Raw genomic sequence first — 19753 nt, 5'->3', positions numbered from 1 at the left:
CCCTTTTMTGCCTTTCATTTGGAAGAGCTGATTTAGCAAATTCTCATTTTTCTTTCTTAGGTTTGCAGGATTAATTTTAAGTATATACTAAAATATTTTGCTACATTAGGGTTACACATGGTAGTACTTTCAGCAAATTATTGAAGGAAAAACAAAGAAGGAGCTTCCAAGACACGGCTTAGGCAATCCCAATAAAGGCAGAGTTTGTTGCTGGAAAGCTGAAAGGTTGAATTTTTKGAGGGGAGGGACTCATAAAGGAAGAGCATCAGTGATAAAGAATTCAACTCCTTGGAGATTTAATGTTAATAATTACAAGTGCTGCCAATGTGCAAACAGCCTGGTGGAATTTGTCAGGTTCTGTCCTATGGGCAGATGCAATCTCCTCACAGAGATTACCCCCACCTATTCAGCAGAAGTAGCTTAGCCATAAATCAGAGAGCACAGAAAGCAGCTGCAATAAATTGTGTAGAATCGAGATACATTTTGGAGAAAATCCACTGTTTAATCCCAACAGCAGAAACTCTCTTTGGCAGGTCAGTGCTTTAGACATTTGTGCTTAGTGCCTCGCAGAGTGTTTGCCTTCCTACCTCTACCACTGCAATTTAAAAAAAAAAAAAAGGCAATTAAAATGTTTTCTTATTTATTAATTGTTTGATGTTGTCCATAAAGAAGGAAAAGGTGACATTTGTGTTTCTTTGTTGGTGTTTTCAGATTGTTTTCCCAAGCCTGACTTCAGAGAACACTTCCCAGGCCACGGGGCCAGTGAGGTGGATGAGTTCATCCCTGTACCTTCTGGCCCTATAAAAGCACAAATGGCTGAAATCCCGCCCCCCAACACTTCCCACCTAGAAAAAGGCATTTTTCCAGGGAAGTCTAAAAGGTTTTCAGCAAAGCTTTCCCTGCCTGTGAGTTGCACTCTGCTCTGTCAAGCACTGGAAAGGGAAATTCTCCTTTGCCCAGGGGCCAGGTCTGGTTGCTGGGCCAGATTTGATGTTTCTCTTCCCTTCAGGAGAGCCTGGGATGGAGATTCCAGAGGGGATGGATCCTTTCCCATCCCTGCTGTCCTCTCAGAGTGGAGGGAGGGGTCSTCTGCTCCACACTTTGCATATAAGGGCTGGACAGGTTGGCAGGAGAGCAATTTTAATCTTCCTGTCAAAACTTTTTGGGTTTGCCTGCGTATAAAAGCCATCCATGAAATATGTTCATGCGCCAGTTCACAATTGCTTATTATTTATTTCTGTCCATTTCCTGGAAGYCTTTTGAAGGTGGGTAGCAGGGTCAGAAGTTAAAATGAGTACACAAACACATTTTCTTGTAGGGGAAGTCCATCAGGGTAATTTAATGGAATCACAGAATGGTTTGGGTTGGAAAGGACCTTAAATTATTAAGRTCCTGTGTCACCCCTGCCAGGGACAGGGACATCTTCCACTATCCAAGGTTTCTCCAAACCCCTGGGACATTCACAAAAATAATGCCTTCCCCTTTATTTCTCTCACCCCATAATAAATTACCTGTAGGATCCTGAAACAGGTGTCAGAATCAAAGCTATAACATAGAAAATACCACAAAATTGTTTGAGTGTGACCCTAGAAAAATAAATTACATATAAATGGCATTTTATGAACAAACTTGCCACAGGGAAAAGGAAAAGCAGATTTACTTTGATACACTGAATTTCAGGGATTAATAGATTTTTGTACAGGCTGTCTTAAACAGAATTTTGTTTTATAAATGATCAGGTATGGTTTGTTTACCCTGTTGTCTTTATGACATTAAACATCTAATGTTTGTGCCTACAGTGGGAATGGAATGACTGCAATGGGTAACCCAAAACCTGGCTGAAGTTTCACACAGCCACCACAGCTCGTGTGGACACTGTGGGTGAATCATCTCCCACAGCTCAGAGCCCCTCCAGCAGTGCCCAAAGACATGCAGGAGCTTTTGCTAAGTGTTTAAAGATTATCAGATGGGCATGGAGAAAGGATTTGGAGCACTGGAATGCARCTCCTTGATCTGTTAAGCTCCGTGGTATGCCAGCTGTGAAGGACTTGTTTAACCAGATCCTCATTATTTTATGGACTGCAGGGAGGAGAAAATATTTCCTTAATACCACCAGGAGTAAATTAGCAGGGTCTAAATTAATACTTTCCCCCAGAAGCTGCTGCAGTTGCACACAACCCTGCAGCTCACCCAGCCTCACCAGGAATCCCAACTTTGTTTCTGGAAATATTCCGTGCTTCATATTGGCTGCAGTGAAAGCAAACAACAGTTTAGTGAGAAGATGTGATGGAGCATCCACAAAYGTCTCAAGGTACCTCATTCAGTGATAGACAGGGAGGAATTTWAAAGCTCTAATTATTTTTTTCCTGGTAATTTCAGCCTCTTGCACGGGAGAGTGTAGTGGCTGCAGCATCCCCCACTCCATGAGTGCTGGACAAGGAAAAGGAACAATTCCCATTTCCATCTCTGAGGAGATTTTTGCTGGAACAACTTCCCTATCTTGACAGGTAGAGAGTTGGGTATCTGTCAGTCACAGGGTGTGGCTCAGGATCCCAGACAGAACCCTTTGAGATTCAGCTGAAACTTTTTGCAAACATTTGTAATCTCAGAACAGTTGTACCTTGCTCCCAAAAGTCTTCCTTATCTCCCTGTGTTTTTCCCTTCTCTTTGTCTCTTTGTCCTGTTATTCTCTTTACTAAAATTGTTGGAGTTCATCTGACTGGATTTCTTTGCTGAATGTGTATTTTGGGATTTTCACACAGATGTGCATCCCTGGAGGACTGAACATTTCCCTTCTCCTTATTATCCCACCCCCTCCCTGGGTGGGTGAGGAATAGCCCCCCTAAAGATGCACATTGCTGCAGCACATGCAGAGGAGCAGCTTCCACATTTTATATCTGCAGGTTTATAATGAAATATTAATTAAAATAAAGTGACTGGACTCAAAAGCAAAAGAAGGGAAATGCTCTTTGCTGGTGAGCCCCAGCCAAGCTGAGTGCACCAAAATCACAGCATATGTTTTCTCTCTCCTTAAAGACTGCAGATTATTACAGGCAGGCTTTATTGTGATCTATAATTTTGGTCTTCTACCTCTGACTATGCCAAACAGCATTTTTTGTTCTGTTCTAGCAGCAATCAAGAATGGTATGTTATCAAGCCACAGTGCTGTGACCTTTGGATTTAAAAAGAATATTCCAGCTACTTGGAGCCAACACATATATTAAATTCTAAGGTTGGAGGAAGGGTGAAAAACAGAGGACACGTTTTTCAAGATGTCTCGCAATCCCGAAGCTCAGTTCTTCATTTCTCTTCAAGATTTATCGATTTTGGTGCCTGACTACAGATTTTACAAGGATGTTATACAAAGGGCATTCCATTTATTTTGGTCAGCAGCCAGACAGTTAAATTTCTAAACAGCTGTCTGGGAGTGGATGAACACATGGACTCAAGATGTCTTAAAATAAAAAATAAAAAAATAAAAAAATAATAATAAAAAAGACTTGAATGCTGTTTCTTCCAGTATAGGTGTGGTATAAATACACAATTAAGATATTTTTCATATTTGCATTCAGAGGGAAGAAAGACTGTGAATAAAGTTCCTGAAAAAGAATATTAAGTCCTACCTTCAGGACAATTAAATGCATCAGGTTACTAATTAATTTTCTTCCTGGGGAGAATGCTTAACAATGCTGAAGAACTTGCAAACAAAATGTCTAATCAGTTCTTTATAATAAACAAAGAAAAAAAACCCACWTTGAAATAAACCTTTGATTMTTACAAATATTGTAACCTCTCCCTTTTGGCTAACCTCTTTATTACAATAAAAGACAAAAATCTCATCCACGTTTCTTTGCCTCTCAAAATACAATGTATCAATTTAACTGCATTAGGTGGATATCTCATTAGTTAAGGAATATGGCATCTTTTTTGTTGTTGTTCTCCTTGGTAGAAATATATCTGGGAAGTATTTTTTTACATGAGTATGTAGCCTGCCATTATTCATATCCTGACAGCATTAAAGGYGAATGGACTCCGAAAATGATCCAGCTATGAGAAAACAATGACAAGTGGAAAGAGAATAGAGACCACTGCCCCTTTTCCCACTGGATAAATATCTGAATACTTGACCTACAATAAGGGCAGCTTGGGATGGGCTTTGACCCAGGCTGAGACAGTTACTGAACAAGTTTTTTGGTGATAGGATGGATACAGACAGTGGTTGTCTCTCTAACTTCTGCCATCTCTGTTGTGCCAGCACAACAATTTAATAATTTTTTTTGAGCAATAGGCAGGGACAGGGTAGATTGGACTTCATTTCAGTCAGATTAGTCWCCCATTCCATCTCTCCATGCACAAGCAGAAGTATTTGCCACAGAATAATCACAGGGATAATGCAGGAAAGAATATGTGGCTACAAAAAGAGAGATTGCTCACAGAGAGCTCCAGGAAGCACAAAACCAATCAGGTCAGGCCAGGCTTTACAGAATCCAGCACCAACACTGATAATTTGGGCTAGAGAAGGAGCAGTGCCGCAATTAAAACCCAGCAGCCCCCAAACTTCAAACTAGATGTGATCTGAGTGGTTGAGCACACATCTCTGTGGAGCTTGACAGCCACCAACTCCATTAGAATCAGATGCTTCTGAGGAATAACACAAATTTTTCTTCTTTATGACAACAGAACCAAAATGCCTCTGGCTCTTGCTGCAGAGAGTGCAGAGAGGCTCTTCCCAAAGGCTGGCTTTAAGGATCTGAGGGTTGCATCCCTGTAACTGCTTCTTAAAAGGTACATTTTAAAAAAAAATTACAGTTCATGGCTGCTCGAAGAATTCAGCGGGCTTTAACTCTGGTTCTAAACTACACACAGCATTCAGACCAAACCAGGTAATTCCAGACTACAAACTCATGAGGAGAACAAGTGCCCTGAGGAACATTTCTCATCCTTTTTTCCTCTCACCAAGCACAATTCAGTGAACATTGTTCAGGAYCGAGGGGCACAGGCCTGCCATGAGAGATAAGAAGGAGATAACTCTGTCAAGGWCATACAGATTCTTGAAAATACAGTAAAATTTAGGCAGTTTTCTATTCCTTTCTGGTTTAAACATATTTTTGAAGTATTTCTGTGTGGGATGTAAGTCTTCTATGTAATCCTGTGCTGGCTGCTGGGACAAGTCACTGAAGAAAGATTTCCTTTAGTGCCAGTTGTGGTTGGGGTTTGGGGAAATGGGATTATTAATGAGCATTTATAGGGTCTCTCTGTAGATTCCCTCCTAATGAGATCAGATTTTCAGATGTGAGGTGAGCTTTAGCCTGTATTCTTATCTGATTTAAGACTGAGATCTATGCATGTGAAACTTAAATGCTGGGAAATTAAAGTCCAGCTGCCTGYACTGTAATCACAGAACTGTACAGAGAAATGTTTTCATTAATTCCTGATCTGCCTGTTTTGACAGCAGCTTAGTTGTCTGATAACAGCAACGAGACAAATTAAATCCTGCTGCAGGCAGTGTACAGACCACATTACTCAAAAAGAGAAATTAAAAACTGTTGAACATCTGTTATCACTGTGAATTTAATCTGTAGAACAACTTCATTATTTTACTTCATTATTGAGGAAAAAGAGAGCATCTTGTGGTTTGAACATCATTTTTTGGGGCAAAAAAATTATATTATTTAGTCTCCTATTTATCATTGATTCCAGAGTGGCTTTATACAAATAAATTATTCGGTTTGTGTCCTAGCTATCCCATTAGCAAAATGGGAATAATATTAATGAGAATACTATTACTGCTCTCTTAATGAAATGATGAGAATATTAATTAATTTCCAATTTGCCCCATTGGGAAAAGGCAGAAAATACTTCCCAGTCTAGAAAACACTTAGTCCCATTTTGTAGCTGAGAATTATTGTAGATTGAATCCATTCATGGGTACCAATCAGGAAATGATTTCTCAAATAGTTGTTTGAGAAAGGGAAAAAAGTTTCCAGAGATATAAAGAACACAAATAAGACATAAATGTGAAAGAGATAAAACAGAAAATTAAAATTTAGAATTTAAATTTTGTAACGAGAAGGAGTCTTCAGGCTTGATGGAGGGTACAAATCAGAACTGAATTTTGTTTGAATTGGCTTGCTGTGATTAAAGCCAGCTACACCTCASCTCTGTGTTACACAGGGGACAGATATGCCAGCAAAACAATGTAAATGCCAATAAATGGAAATCTGGATTGCAAGATGGGAAATGCTGATGACTTGCAGAAATAAAGAGAATGACTTAATCAGAGTTACAGGAAGCAGGCTGAAACAATAATCTGCCYAGTAAAAAGGACAATAACGATAGATGTAATTTTATATGTCATATAAAGAGAGGAAAGCTATTAACAATATTGCAAAAGAGCAGATACAGATATTTGTGGATAAAACGACTTTTACTGAATGAGTTTACCTTAATAGGTACAGACTGTCTTTCTCAAAATACTGTGGAATATTATCTAGCATTTCATAAAACCCRTCAGCTGGAGAACACAGGAGCACAGCTGATAACACTTCTGGAACAAACCATGGTCTGTCAAGGATGGACCAAGCCCTGTGATGAGTCTCCAGTGCTTGTAGGTTTTATTGCTGCTTTCAAAAGAAGCAGGACACCTACAATGAGCTCCTTGTTTCCCATGAATTACCCACCCTCTCACAGCCTTTCCTATTTCTCAAGATGCAGACATGAATCAAACTCTGGAGGTGTAATAAAGAGCTGGGAACTCTTTCTTCCTTCCTCCCCKCCGCCCCCAAGCTCCCCTCTCTTTCTGAGATTCTCAGAAGGTCTGTTAATGAAAGTTCTGTCTGAGCAGATCCTGTGGCAGTAGGTGATGCCATGTCACAAAGTGATCTTTATTCACCATCTCAGCCCCTTGCAAGCAGACCTAAATCACATCCTCTACCTCAGAAATGCCCAGGTACCCTCTGTTTCTGCCTGACCATGGCATGAAATGAAATAAAATTCAATATAAATGAATTTTAATTTCACTTCCTCAACAGTGACANAAAAAAAAAAAAAAAAAAAAGAAGAGTAGATTTAAGCATTTATACTGTACCTACAAGCACATTTACCCTCTGAACTACGTAATGATTTCCACCTTATCTCCCTAAACCTCTCTGCTCTCTGTGAAGTTGTTTTGCCACACCAAGTCAAAGTATTGCCCCTTTTCAATAGCTGCACTCACAATTTTCCTTTTAATGAGCTTTTAATGAGCCTGGCAATTATTTGTCCATTCACAAGAGTGACAGCTGATCTGAAGCAAAATAGGAGGGAAAAGACCAACTGATTCAGGGAGATTTAAAAGCTTTTTCAGCTTCATGACTGATGTATTAGCTGAAAAATTAACAGAATCTGCTGCAGCAAGAAAGCAGAGATGCAGAAAAGCRTTTTCTTTGTGCAAGGTGCTGCCTTTGTGGAAATTATGCCATTTCCTAGTGCCTGGGACAGTCATTCTGACACAAGCTGCCCTGCTAGTGCATGAAGGGGATGCCAAGCAAAGCCACTTCCTCTATCTACTGGAAAAGTGAATGTACTCCTTAGAAAAACAAGGTTCATGCAGTAAAATAAATTTTCTCTCTATCCAAAATTTTTTATTTCTCACTTTTGTGTTTTAGGTATTATAAATTGCAACTCTCCAGGGACTGACTTCTACCCTTGAGCTTCTGTTACACCATTTTGACAACAAGACTTTGMGTCTTCTTCACTGGTGTTTGTGTCTAGGGATGATTTAGGCTGACCTCCAGCTGTTACTGAAGCYCTAGAAATATTTCCTCAGGTAATAAACCTTTTCCTTTGCTTAACAGTAGTGTTTCACTAAAATGCAAACACGTTCCAGTTATTGTTGTATGCTATTCTTTATTCCCAAATAGTTTTTCTGCTTTTCATTGCAGCTTTTAGAGTAAGTATTCATGGAATTTTTGAATGGTTTGGGATGGAAGGGACCTGAAAGATAATCCAGTCCCACCCCTTGCCATGGGCAGGGACACCTTYCACTGTCCCAGGGTACTCCAAGCCCTGTCCAACCTGCCCTTGGACACATCCAGGGATCCAGGGATGTCACAGCTTCTCTGGGCACCCTGTGCCAAGGACCTCCCCACATTCAGAGGGAAGAATTTTTTCCCAATATCCCATCTAAACTGATCCTCTTTCAATTTAAATATTGAGAAAACTTCTCTGACTTTCAATTTAAGAGGTGAAGATGAGCAGAGAAATATCAGCTGCACTGTGAGCAAAATTTCAAATATCAGAGTCAGCTAATGCTTTTTARAGAAATTGATGCTGAAATCATCTGATAGAAAAATCAAGAAATTGGTGGTGACAATAAATTTTACCACCAATGGAAACAATGAGAAAGCAATAAAAATGAAACATAAATTCTTTCTAATGTAGACTCCAGGCAGAAATTACTGTCCAATGGGTGCCACATCAAAGCTACAGAATCAGTTTTGCTTGAACCAAGTTTCTTTGCAGATCTAGGAAACCGCTTCTTGCCTTCCTGAAATGGAGGCATTTTGCTCTCATCCTCCTTTTTTGGAGACATTTTCTGTGTGTTTGTCCAAGTCCTTTGTAGTTCTGATTCAACTGCAGTCACCTATTTCATGTCACAGGATACAATAAGATATTCCTCCCTCAGACTTTCTGCACACCCTCCTCTGAATCTAATCAGTTGTAACATAATTAACTCCAAAAGAGATTTAGTACAGCAGCAAGTTATATAAAGGAGCAGTTGATTGTTAAAGATGACAGACAAGCCCTGATGCATGTGCTTCCAAGCAGTGATTCTATATAAAAACCTGGTTAATTGGTTAATTACAATAAGGTAGGGGTGTATCATCCATAGTTACCCATCACTCAAAAAAAGTTTTAGCTGCGGCATCAACTTCAAAATTACAATGAACATTATTTTCAACCCCGTGCAATAAATTCAGTATTGCAAATGAAACAGAAAAGGAGCATTTGGGTACTTCCAAAATATAAATAAATTATCCCAACTTTGAATGGTCAAAGAATAGCACTGCCTTCGAGAAAAAAATACTTTTCCCCTTTGCTGGAATGCTGCAGAATCCATTTTTAACAAGCTTTCAGAATAAGTGCACGCCATCTAAGCAATATTTGGAGTTCCTCTGAGTGTTTCCAACTTGAACCCAGTTAACTGCAGTTCACCTCTTGGAAAATAGTTGCTCTTTTGCCTCAGATGTCTTTGCCATGAATCACAGGTGGATACTCACAGTCACTATTTGTTTTGAAAGCAGAGAATGTTTCTCTACTGAGCTCCATGTGAAGTACTTCAAATATTCTCTAATGTGAGCTACATGGAAGTTAATTTGCAACTGCATGCCAGACCTAAATTACCAAGGCTTCACAGTTGTCAGAAACGTTTTCTTCAAGATTGGCCAAAGAAATCAGTTTGAACACATCAACGTGTCTTACTTGATGTTCTCCCCTCTTTTTCTCATTATATGTTACAAAGTTAAAGGCTCATTAACAAAAATTTGTGTAGCGTGGGCCTGAATGCTTACACTTACCTTTTGTAATTATAAACTAAATAGGATTCCTACTGAACATCTTCAAATGAAAATAAGCAGGGAGGAAGGTCTCTGTAGAGAAAACAGAAATGAGAAACAGCATTACTGAAGTATTAGGCAGAAAAAAAACAACCCAGACACCCCCAAAAATCTGCTGAGTTTTAATCCAGAGGGCAATGAATCCCTTAGAACAATTTGCCTAAGAACATACGTTATCTTGTCTTATTTGGGGTGTTCAGATCAAGATAAATTTCTGCAGGACATGCTGTAACTCATCCAACAGTTAAAGGCTGAGCACACTGGGAAGTTCACAGAAAGAGAGTTTAAATTTTTTTTGTATCAAAGGTCAAATTTTTTTGGCCTTCCTGGTCTTAATATTTATGTTGCTTTTTAAAAGTTGTCTTCGAAAGGCCACAAGTGTCCAAAGCAAAATTTTGGAGGTAGTTGTATGGAAATCCTGTTGTTTTGCTTCCTGCACAACACAATTTCTGATAAAGCCTTTGTAACCAAATAGAAATTGGGAATGCTCTACAGTCCACTTTACAATTTAGAGAGATAACTGGATTATTTGATATTATGTGACAAGAACCTCCACAACTGAACTAATGGGCATTTGGATCCCTTACAGTCATTGCTTATTAATCAGTAAAGAGGTTGGAGGGTTTGCGGTGGTGTTTTTCTTGCCCCTCCTTTTATTTTATTTTTTTTTTTAATTGTTTTAAACCCTTATGAAGGATGAGAAGTCTAAAACCTGCAACTGCCACAATCTTTCATAAAGTTTATTTGCATTTAAATCCCTTGCTTTTCCACTGCTGCTTATATACAGCCAAGCTTATTTACCTTTTTTTCTCCATGTTTTTCCTGGAATTATCATGAAGAAATCTAAGAGCAGTGGGATTCCTGGGCCACTTGGATTGTGTTCCCAGAAAAAAAAAAGGTAGCAACGTGTGCTGCCCATTTCCCAGTAGCTTTTTCCTTGAAAGATGTTTGTATCTCTGTCACAGTACTTATTTTTTTCCTCTGTCTTGCCAGAAATAAAAACAAATACACCTGGTATGGAAAAACTTGTGTATAAATACAGGAAAAAGGGATACCCTTTGGCAGTTCAYGAGGAAGGTCAGACTGAGGCTAAACAAACAGGATACTTTTCTCTCCCACTCCAATAATGAATTCCTAAGTGTTTCATGCCTTAATCAAATTAAGGAATGAATTCTGTATTAGTCCCTGAGCACCCTAATTCCAGAAAGTCTAATTCCTCCTGGGGTTCTCACCAGTTCATCCAGCTCATGCACCACAAATCAAACCCTCTTCTTGGAAGTTCTCAGTGATTTTACTCATGGCATTTGGGTTTCAAAATCTGTTTCCTCAATTACCAAACCAATGTGAATCATAGCCTTAAAAAAAAAAAAAAAGTAATATTCCCATCCTCTTGGTTGAAGCAGGGAGGAAGAAACCTTTTATATATGAGCTTTATCTTGACCCATGAGTTTCTGGTTTTTGGCATTCCTGTTGTGTCCACCTTTCCACAGAAGGGCAGGAAATGAGGCAGAGAGCAGCTGCCTCCTCAAACAGACTGACTCCAACCAAAATCTCCCTCTTGGGGATTTCAATTCCCTTAAACCAGGCTGATTCAGGAGCAAATTTTGCTCTGAGTCAAACTTTTCCCTTGCAAATGGCTGCAAAGTCACAGCTGTGATKCTGGCTCAGGTGTGTCCTGCAGTGCAGGTGACCCCTCATGATTCACACTCCTTGTGCATTCATTATTCCTATTCTTTATTCTTTATTATTCCTTATTCCTATTCCTTATTAATTTAGTGTGTTCAGACWAGCAATGGAGTTCCAGCCCTGACAARGCACAASTTTAATTASAAATTTAGTCATATTCTCAAAACTSCTTTGCACAATTTTTGTTCCCKGTCTTTGTCAAATGGAGCCAACTTTTTGGGTTTTAGAATCACAGATTAGTGGAATCATGGAATCATAAAATCATTAAGGTTGGAAGAAACCTCTCAGATCATTGAGTCCAACCTATTTTGAGAAACRGAAGGCTACACTTAAACAATAAAGTCATACTAAATGGCATCCCTGAAATTATTCAGTGTATTTGGACTTTTTTACCCCTGAATTTATAATGGTCTTTTAATACTTACACACATTGAATGTTGCATAAAATATTTTAATGCATTTTCTATTGGATATTCAAAATCTAACTGTGCATGTGAAAAAGGATATAAACATTAGTGATACTAGAAAGCTCATACATAAGAAGGGAAAAAACAGATTTTAAGAAAATGGTTCAAAAATTTGCTCAACTTCCACCTTGACTGTGTTACATACACAAACATACTGCATTCCACTTTTTGGTTTGATGCATTCGAAACTTCGAGGTCCTGAGAGCCTGAAACCTGGAGAAGCAAGTGATTTACTGACATGATTTCAGTGCTCTTAGGTCAGTTCATTGTGTTCCTGGCGTTTCTCTGGCTTTTCTGCATGGATGTGCAGAGTTCAAATCTGTGACAAGCCCCATTTAATAACTTGCATCTGTCTGCCTTTGCTAGCCTCGAAAATGCTTGCTCCAGTTTGGTGAATGACCTTGCTGCTCCAAACCACTCAAAACATCCTCAGAATTTTGTTTACAACAATAAAGAGCAGCGATACTCTGAGCATGGTTTGTGCTTTTGGATTCTGCAATCAACATTTCTGTCATGATCTATGTGAGGRCTGGCAACTTGCAGAAAGTTGCTCAGAAAGCTGCAAATCTCATACTGGAGTCCAGCTAAATTAACCTCCCCAGTCAAACCCTCACCTTTCATTAATCATTAACTCTACAAGCAGATTAAACTCTTAAAATGAGCAGTAGGGGGAAAAAAGTGATATTTTTGGATAGCAGGGGAAGATAAATAGGAAGCATCACTATCACATGCTTAATCATGGATGATTTGGGTGGAAATGTGGCCAGGAGATCCCAGGCTGCACAATTGCAGGAAACTGAGAAAGGCAAGGGGATCTCTCACAGTGATTAGAACAAATGGGACTCATTCATCACTGCATTTCCCCCCTAGTTTAAGGGCTTACACGTGCATAGCTGAAATTACTTGGGATATCTCAACTCCATCATCTTATTTCAGTGATAAAAATATGTTTTCCTGACTGGTTTCAAGCTGCGGCTTTGCTGATCTGAGATAAAAAGTCCTGTGACCCAGGCAAAGCTTTCAGAGGAACCACTGCCTAAAAGTGTGGCTGCTCCTCCTTTGGTTCATCTGATTGCAGYCTCAGGCTTTTTGGACTGTGTTTGTTTTCTCTGCTTTGCCTCCTAAATCAACAGCCTGGAAGCAGACCCTGTTTTCATTTTGTGACATCTTGTGTTTTCCACGTTTCAGAAATGGGCAAACAGCTCAGGGCTGGGGAGTGCTGACACACAGCCATTGCTCAACAGGGACCCTTTTGATGTGGGGGAATTGGCTTTTTAAGGCAGTGGGAGAAAGACAGTGCAAATACCACCAGTGCTCAGGGGGTTTCTGGTGGTTGGACACCTCTTGGCCGCTGCTGACCCCATCAAAGCTGCTGAGACCCACCAGGCACCTCCCAGGGAAACACTCCTGCTCCTTTCACAACAACCTCCTGAGCTGGGGCTGAGCTCAGGAAAAGTTACTTGAGGAAATGATGGTCAGCTCTGGGGAAATGTCAGCCTCCTCATTCGCATCAAACAATGTTTATGAGTCTGAAGAGACCTTTTTTTTTTTTTTTTTTTTTTTTTTTTTTTTTTTTTTTTTTTTTTTTTTTTTTTTTTTTTTTTTTTTTTTTTTAATTTTATATACCCACCCCAGTCAGCTGGCTGTTTGTCATGTGAAGATCCTCAACTGTAAATTTTTACCAAATATTCCTGGGTTTAATGAGCTCTGTCASTCCAAACTCCTTTGGCTTCAACCACTGCAAGGAGGCTTTACTCTGTTGCTGCCTCTGGTAAAAAWTTTTGCTGCAGATAAGACACAAAAACAATGTTGGAAAAGCATAAATTTAAAATTCTAATGATTGTTTAGGAAGAAAAGCCAATCCCTGACATGCAGTAATCAAACAGAGGTCAGAGTTTAACAGTGCAGGACACTTTTGCAGACAGTGTCAGATACARGCACTCAAAAGTACATTAATTTGATTTTCCCTGTCTGAGAGACCACTCTTGCCCTCCTCCCTCTACCAGCTGAGGAGACATCAAAATGAGGGAAACTTAAAATCTGCTGTAAGCTGAAACACATCAGCAATGGATGTGACACTGAAAGGGMTGCAGGCATGGTCTCACATCCTTTGCAGATGCATTTTTGGATGATAATTTGTTCTGCCAGCTCCATTTATGAAAGGAATGGGATAAACCAGGTGTGAGACTGTGATTTAATGTGTTATMCTCGCAGCATACTTTGGGAGAGATAAAAAAATCTAGAATGCTGYTCATTAATACTACTGCACTGATCAAAAATCAGAATGGAAATGAGTAATAGAAGTCAAATAAAAATCAATTTAAATGCAGGTCAAACTGATTTACATAATGTAAGRCTTACCAGTGAAATTTTACTCATCATGAAACAGCAGTTGTAATTTTAAAAACTATCCCTTCTTTTTCTTACTGGGGAACCTGTAGGATTCCTTGATGTTTGACTGAGTGTTCACACCAGGCCGTTGAAGCAAACCCTTAAAATATGCGGAGTGGATTGTAAAAATAGGAATTCAAATTGTTCCTGGTAGGCCTTAGCTTCCTCCTGCACWCTTCCCTCACTCCCCTGGCTTTGGCAGAGCTGGGAGTTGTTAGAAGAAGCAAGGGATGTTCTGGGTTTGAAGAGGGATCCATTGTTTGCATGCAGGGTGGGGTCAGTCTGCACAAGTGCTCATTAAATGGGAAAGGAAAGCCCGGCAAAGGTGAAGGGATGGCCTTGGATTTCACTGATTTAGTTGCACATCACAGAAATGCACATTCTCCTTCTGTGATATGTAAGAAATGGCTGSCAAATATCCTCCTTGTGTGTTCTGACAGCTGCAGGAATGGCTGAGCCCTGGCTGAGCTTCCTGCAGGAACACCCAGGGCTATGAGGCAGGAAAGCCTGGGGACCTGAGATGCAGCATTTCCCTTCTGAAGGAGTGAAATCACCACAGAATCATGGAATCATTGTTTGGGTTGGAAGRGGCCTTAAAGCTCATCTCATTCCATGGGCAGGGACACCTTCCACTSTCCCAKGCTGCTCCAAGCCCTGTCCAGCCTGGCCTTGGGCACTGCCAGGATCCAGGGGCAGCCACAGCTTCTCTGGGCACCCTCCCCACCCTCACAATCTCCTCAGAATTTGTCAGGGACACGCCTTGACTTTTCAGACCAAAAACCCCAACAACATTGACACTTCAACTAAAGAAAGATAATACAACACCGGGGCTGCTGCTTCCACCTTTCATTCTTCCACAAGGGTTAAGCAGTGTCTGTCCTCTTGCCTCCAAAGACATAAAAATATTCCTGATATATCTTCTAAAAGGTTTCAGGATTAAAGGCAAGTCATATCCAATGTGGTTTAGTGCTTGTGAAACTCTGGAATATCTTTAGGGCTCAAAAAACTTGTTTCAACTTGCAAAATTTTTCCCGTTTAATCAAACCCCGAATTTCCCAGCCAGGGTGATTCAGTTTTACATTCAGCTGAAGGGAGAGAGTGCTGCGTGTTCACATTATCTAAAACACTCACAATGGGATGGGAACACAAACTGGATGCTAAAACCCTTCAGACATAAAAAGCAAATTGCTCATTAGCAAACCAAATAAAATAGCAACWAAAAAGGCAGAACAAGATTCGAAACAAAATCACAGAGCAGAAGTGTGATGTCMTTAAACTGTTTTAATACCCAGAGATGCCATTTAGGGTGCTGATGTTCAACCAGAGGAAATCCTCATAAGATTTCATACAGCCATACAAGTTCACATTTGCTGGAGGCTTTTCCTGAAAATTCTGGGTCAATTTCTGGAATTTTTATGTTTTGGGAGGAGACAAGTGAAGGGATTTCAGAGGATAAACCAAAAAAAGAAAACTAAGGGATCAAGTCCCAAAGCTGAACAGGTAATGGAACACTGAAGTCACACAGAACTGAGCTGGAGAAATGTGATAAATTAAGAAAAAAGGGGAAACCCACTCAGAATATTCTTACCCAGACATGTGAGTMGTTGTGGCTACGATGGTTCGCTCCAAGAACTGAAGCAGCAGCTGCTCCAGGATATCCCAGCTGCATTTGAAAATTCCCACTTGGAGCTTCATTCCATGGACCCCACAATTGACTCTGCCAGCTTCACCGCCTTTCCTTTTTAGGGAGAACAGAAATAGGATATGACAGGCTCTAATCCCATTTGAGGCTAACTCTAGAGATAGAAAAGGCTTTCTGGAGATGACAACTAAACTGCATTTGACAAGTGAGGAAAATCCACCTGCAGTGACAGATTACTCACTTTAAAAAAATCAGCTTAAGAGAGGTGAAAATTCAAAGAGCTGTCCAGTCACACAAGTGTGAGTGTGAGAAACAACTGGGAAATATTTGGGAGCAACCCATGGCTTTAGAGCTACACTGACAAAGTACTGCAAATCTGGTCAGGTACATTTGTGAATTTTAATAAGTTTCAGATAAGAGAAAGACAAAAAACCTTGGCTGTTCTGCATCTACTGCTACACATTTAATCTTAAGCTGACCTTAAACCAGACAAGAAAATAGAACCAGACAGAATTCTGCCTTTCTGAGTGAAGATTTACCTTGGACGCTACCCTGGGAAGTGTCATGAAGAGTTTCCTCTTGAGTACTTGGGAGTTTTTAAAGCTTTTTGTTGGCTCACCAGACCCCTGCCAGCTTCTAGCATTTCTTGCAGACCACACTGTATTCTTACCCTCACTYTGTAAACTTCGATTCTTTGCTTTTTCATGGCTTTCAGAGCAGGAATTACCCTTAAAGGATGCAAACTCCATCTGGACTGGTGTCTGGAAACCTTTGCTTTGCTTCACCAGTGTCTGTGGGAATTGTCCCAGYTGCTTCTTTCTAAACAAAAGGAGTAACCATAAAGTGAGAATATCTCTACTACTGCGCTAAAGCAGCCTTTCCTCACCATCCCTCTGTCCATTGCCAAACCACTGAGCTGTKCCCGTTTATTTTAAAAACTTATTTAGAAATCTGAATCTGGATGGGGACAGGAAAGTCAACATGAGGTAAGGAAACAGCATTTCAGTTACTCAGCTTGCACTAGTTTCACCCTTATTTGTTATTGCTAAATTATCTCTGGGCTGGAAAGAAGAGGAAAGCTATAATCAGTTGCTTTTAACTCAGGCTTCAAAATTGTGGCCAGAGTTTTTTAGTATTCTGGATTCCTTTACCTAATTGCCATACCACAGTGGCAACTGTACTTAGAGAAATCCATATAAGTTGTTTTTAGGGGAAAACTTTCCTTCCATGGCAGTGAAAATTAAATCTTGAGATAGGTGGGTTTTTATTTTTGTTTGGTCGGGGTTTTTTTGTTGTTGTTTTTGCTTGGTTGATTGCAGGGAGGTTGTTTTTTGTTTTGTTTTTGGGCTCTTACYGTAACATATCTCATTTCTAAAGGCTCAGCTTCACTGGGCAGAGTTGTTATTTATGGTCAGGACATAACATTTTATCCCTTCTGGAAAGCTGACTTGGATTTGTCCAAATACTCCGTAAATGCTGCTCCCTAAATGTTGCTGTTTCCTGTGACAGCGAAGGCCACAGTCCCARCACAGGCAACATTGATCTCAAATATTTTCCTTGGACCTGCCATTCCAGTGGAAATATTAAGAACTTGCTGGGCACAACATAATTGGCAATCTTGCTCCTATATTTTGCTTTATTTTGCTGCTAAGAAAGTTAATATCACAAAAACTTGAAATAAAAGTTGCCATGAAACTCTTTTTTTAAATGAATTTCTTAATGCTCTTGCCTACAGGTGAGCAAAAGAACCCCTGAGTCAGGGGTTGAAGAGGACACATTCTCCTGAAAAAAGGCATTTTAGAGACTGCCTTTGCACACATAGCAAAGGATGGATGCAATCCTGATAGGAAAGTCTTCTTCCTGGGAGCTGTTGAGTTCCTGTCGTTCCCTCTGCACCCCTAAGACAAAGAACCCCTGCACATGAGAACAACTGCTTGCAAATTCAGTTGAAAAACGTAGCTTTAAATCCATAGATGCGAAAAAAACAAAGACCGTGTTCATGTCAAGAATCTGCTGAATCCTGCATTATCCATCTGCCCATGTGTAATTTAATCTGGCACCACTTGCAGTGATGTCATGCCTGGAACGTCCAGCCCTGAGCACAGAGGCTCCCTGGGCTGGAGCTGCTGCCTGAGGTGGAGGGATCAGCAGATGTGGAAATTCGCTCCTGCAGTGGGGCTCACATCGAGCTGTGCCTTGGAGTAAAGGCAGTTTCTGCCCTTTAATCCATGCAGTTTTGGAGCAGGTATGTGTTCAAAAGCYGGGTGGGTGAACCAGGCAGCTCCACAGGCATTTCTTCTGGCTGAATATTGAGATTTTGAGTTGTTCCATTTCGTGTCATTTCCAGGCAACTGCAGCATAAGGAGTGTCTGGCAAAATCCACTCCATGCAGATAAAGTTTTGCTGCATGAGGAGTCTTCCCCCAGCCCAGCTGAGAAAAACTGGGGTCAGTTTTACCACTGAGTATAGCTAAGGAGATGCAGCCACGATTGGAGTGATGATTTATTGTTTTCTCCTGGATTTGTCCAGCAAAATTTCAAACATACTACAGTTATGCTGAGAAATCACAATGTAAGAACACGAGATGTTCCAACSTTGCTGTCCAGAAAAACCTGGTGATCACAGAGTTGTACTCACAACTGAGACAACTGTTTATCATTTTTGAAAAATGGGCCAAAATATGGCAGTCAGCATTTCTTAGAAAATTTAATGTGGATTTTTGTAGCATCAGAGTCATGTATCATTATCCAAGTACTGATGTCATAATGGGGACAATGTGGAGATATGGAAGAATTAAATGCCTAAAGATGAAAAATTCAAAAAGAGTTTGGTATAAAATTTAATTCATGCAACATTAAGGGAATTCCTGACAGGAATTTTTCAATCCAAGTCATTAACGTTCAACATCATAAAAAATAGAAGATGCTGTTACATAATAATTTTCAGGACTTTTCCTAAAAGTTCTCTCTTCAGGTAGACACCACAAATAGAATTTTTTTCATGGCAGCAGTGAGGGGTTATGGAAATTCAGGKTTTTTTTCTATTTCATGTGGCATAGTTGAAGATACAGGGTGTTACTTTTAGCAAGAAAAGAGCAAAAAGGAAAAGCTCTTGCTAGCAAATGCCTACAGCTGAGAAGTCTTCTGGAATGCTAACTCAGATAAGAGGAGTGACAAACATGCCCTTGATATTTATAATTTTCGTCTTTTATGTGGCAGCTTTTGACTTTGTGACATTTGAAACTGTTCCTGTGAAATGGATTCAGATGTTGCAAAAAGGCACCAGATTTTCCAGAGAGTAAAATAATTGTCTTTAGCACAGAAAGCTGTTATTTTTCTTGCACGAAATAAATCAAAATCAATGTTAGACTAATAATAAAAAAAGCTTCAGTCATAAACAATCTGTTCCCTTTGTTAGGTTTTATGTCGTCTTTTGCWTGAGAAGTTAAAAACAAAAACAAAAAAGCCCCAAAAGTTCTGAAAGCTCTTCTCCTGTAAATGACTTTACTCAGCAGTAAAAAACACATCGGATTGAATCTGCAGTGATCTGCTGCACTGAAGCTGAGTTCCTCAACAAAGGGCACCTCTTYTCAGATTCTCCATCCACTACCAGGGTGACACCAATTTCACAAACAGCCCTGTTCAGTTTWATTGCTGAGATCCTCACTATGTATCAATCTCTAATATGAAGGGGTCTCTTACATTATTTTTTCAGCCCATTCAATGCCCTGAACCCCCGTAGCCGTGATTTCCTCTGTGGCAAGATAAAACCGAGGATTTCTCTCGAGGTTGTGAGGTACCTGAGCTTAGAGATGGTGCGACCAACACCAATATGTGCCCTTGACTCCCCTGGGTGTGCTGAGCTTGCAGAGCTGTTTCTCCTGGGGTTGGACTCAAACTGAATTCCTTCAACTTCTGCATCACCAGAGGTGACATTCCAGTCCTCGCTTCCAAGTTTCCAGAGGTGGCACC

At 40.1% G+C, this 19753-nt stretch overlaps 1 long non-coding RNA gene across 1 annotated transcript; it reads left to right on the top strand.

Annotated features, from left to right (window-relative positions):
- The first annotated feature begins 2121 nt into the window (after nt 1-2121).
- LOC130574742 (uncharacterized) lies at nt 2122-19199 on the top strand. The gene is made up of 3 exons (XR_008965461.1): nt 2122-2311; nt 7647-7807; nt 17518-19199. It is a non-coding gene; the product is annotated as an uncharacterized LOC130574742 (long non-coding RNA).
- The last annotated feature ends 554 nt before the right edge of the window (nt 19200-19753 follow it).

This window comes from Malurus melanocephalus, unplaced genomic scaffold (assembly GCF_030028575.1).
Source record: "Malurus melanocephalus ecotype Western Australia unplaced genomic scaffold, MMel_1.1 scaffold_89, whole genome shotgun sequence".
In the NCBI taxonomy this organism is placed as follows: Eukaryota; Metazoa; Chordata; class Aves; order Passeriformes; family Maluridae; genus Malurus; species Malurus melanocephalus.
The sequence above is the reverse complement of the archived record's forward strand: the minus strand, read 5'-3'. Positions and strand labels throughout refer to the sequence as shown.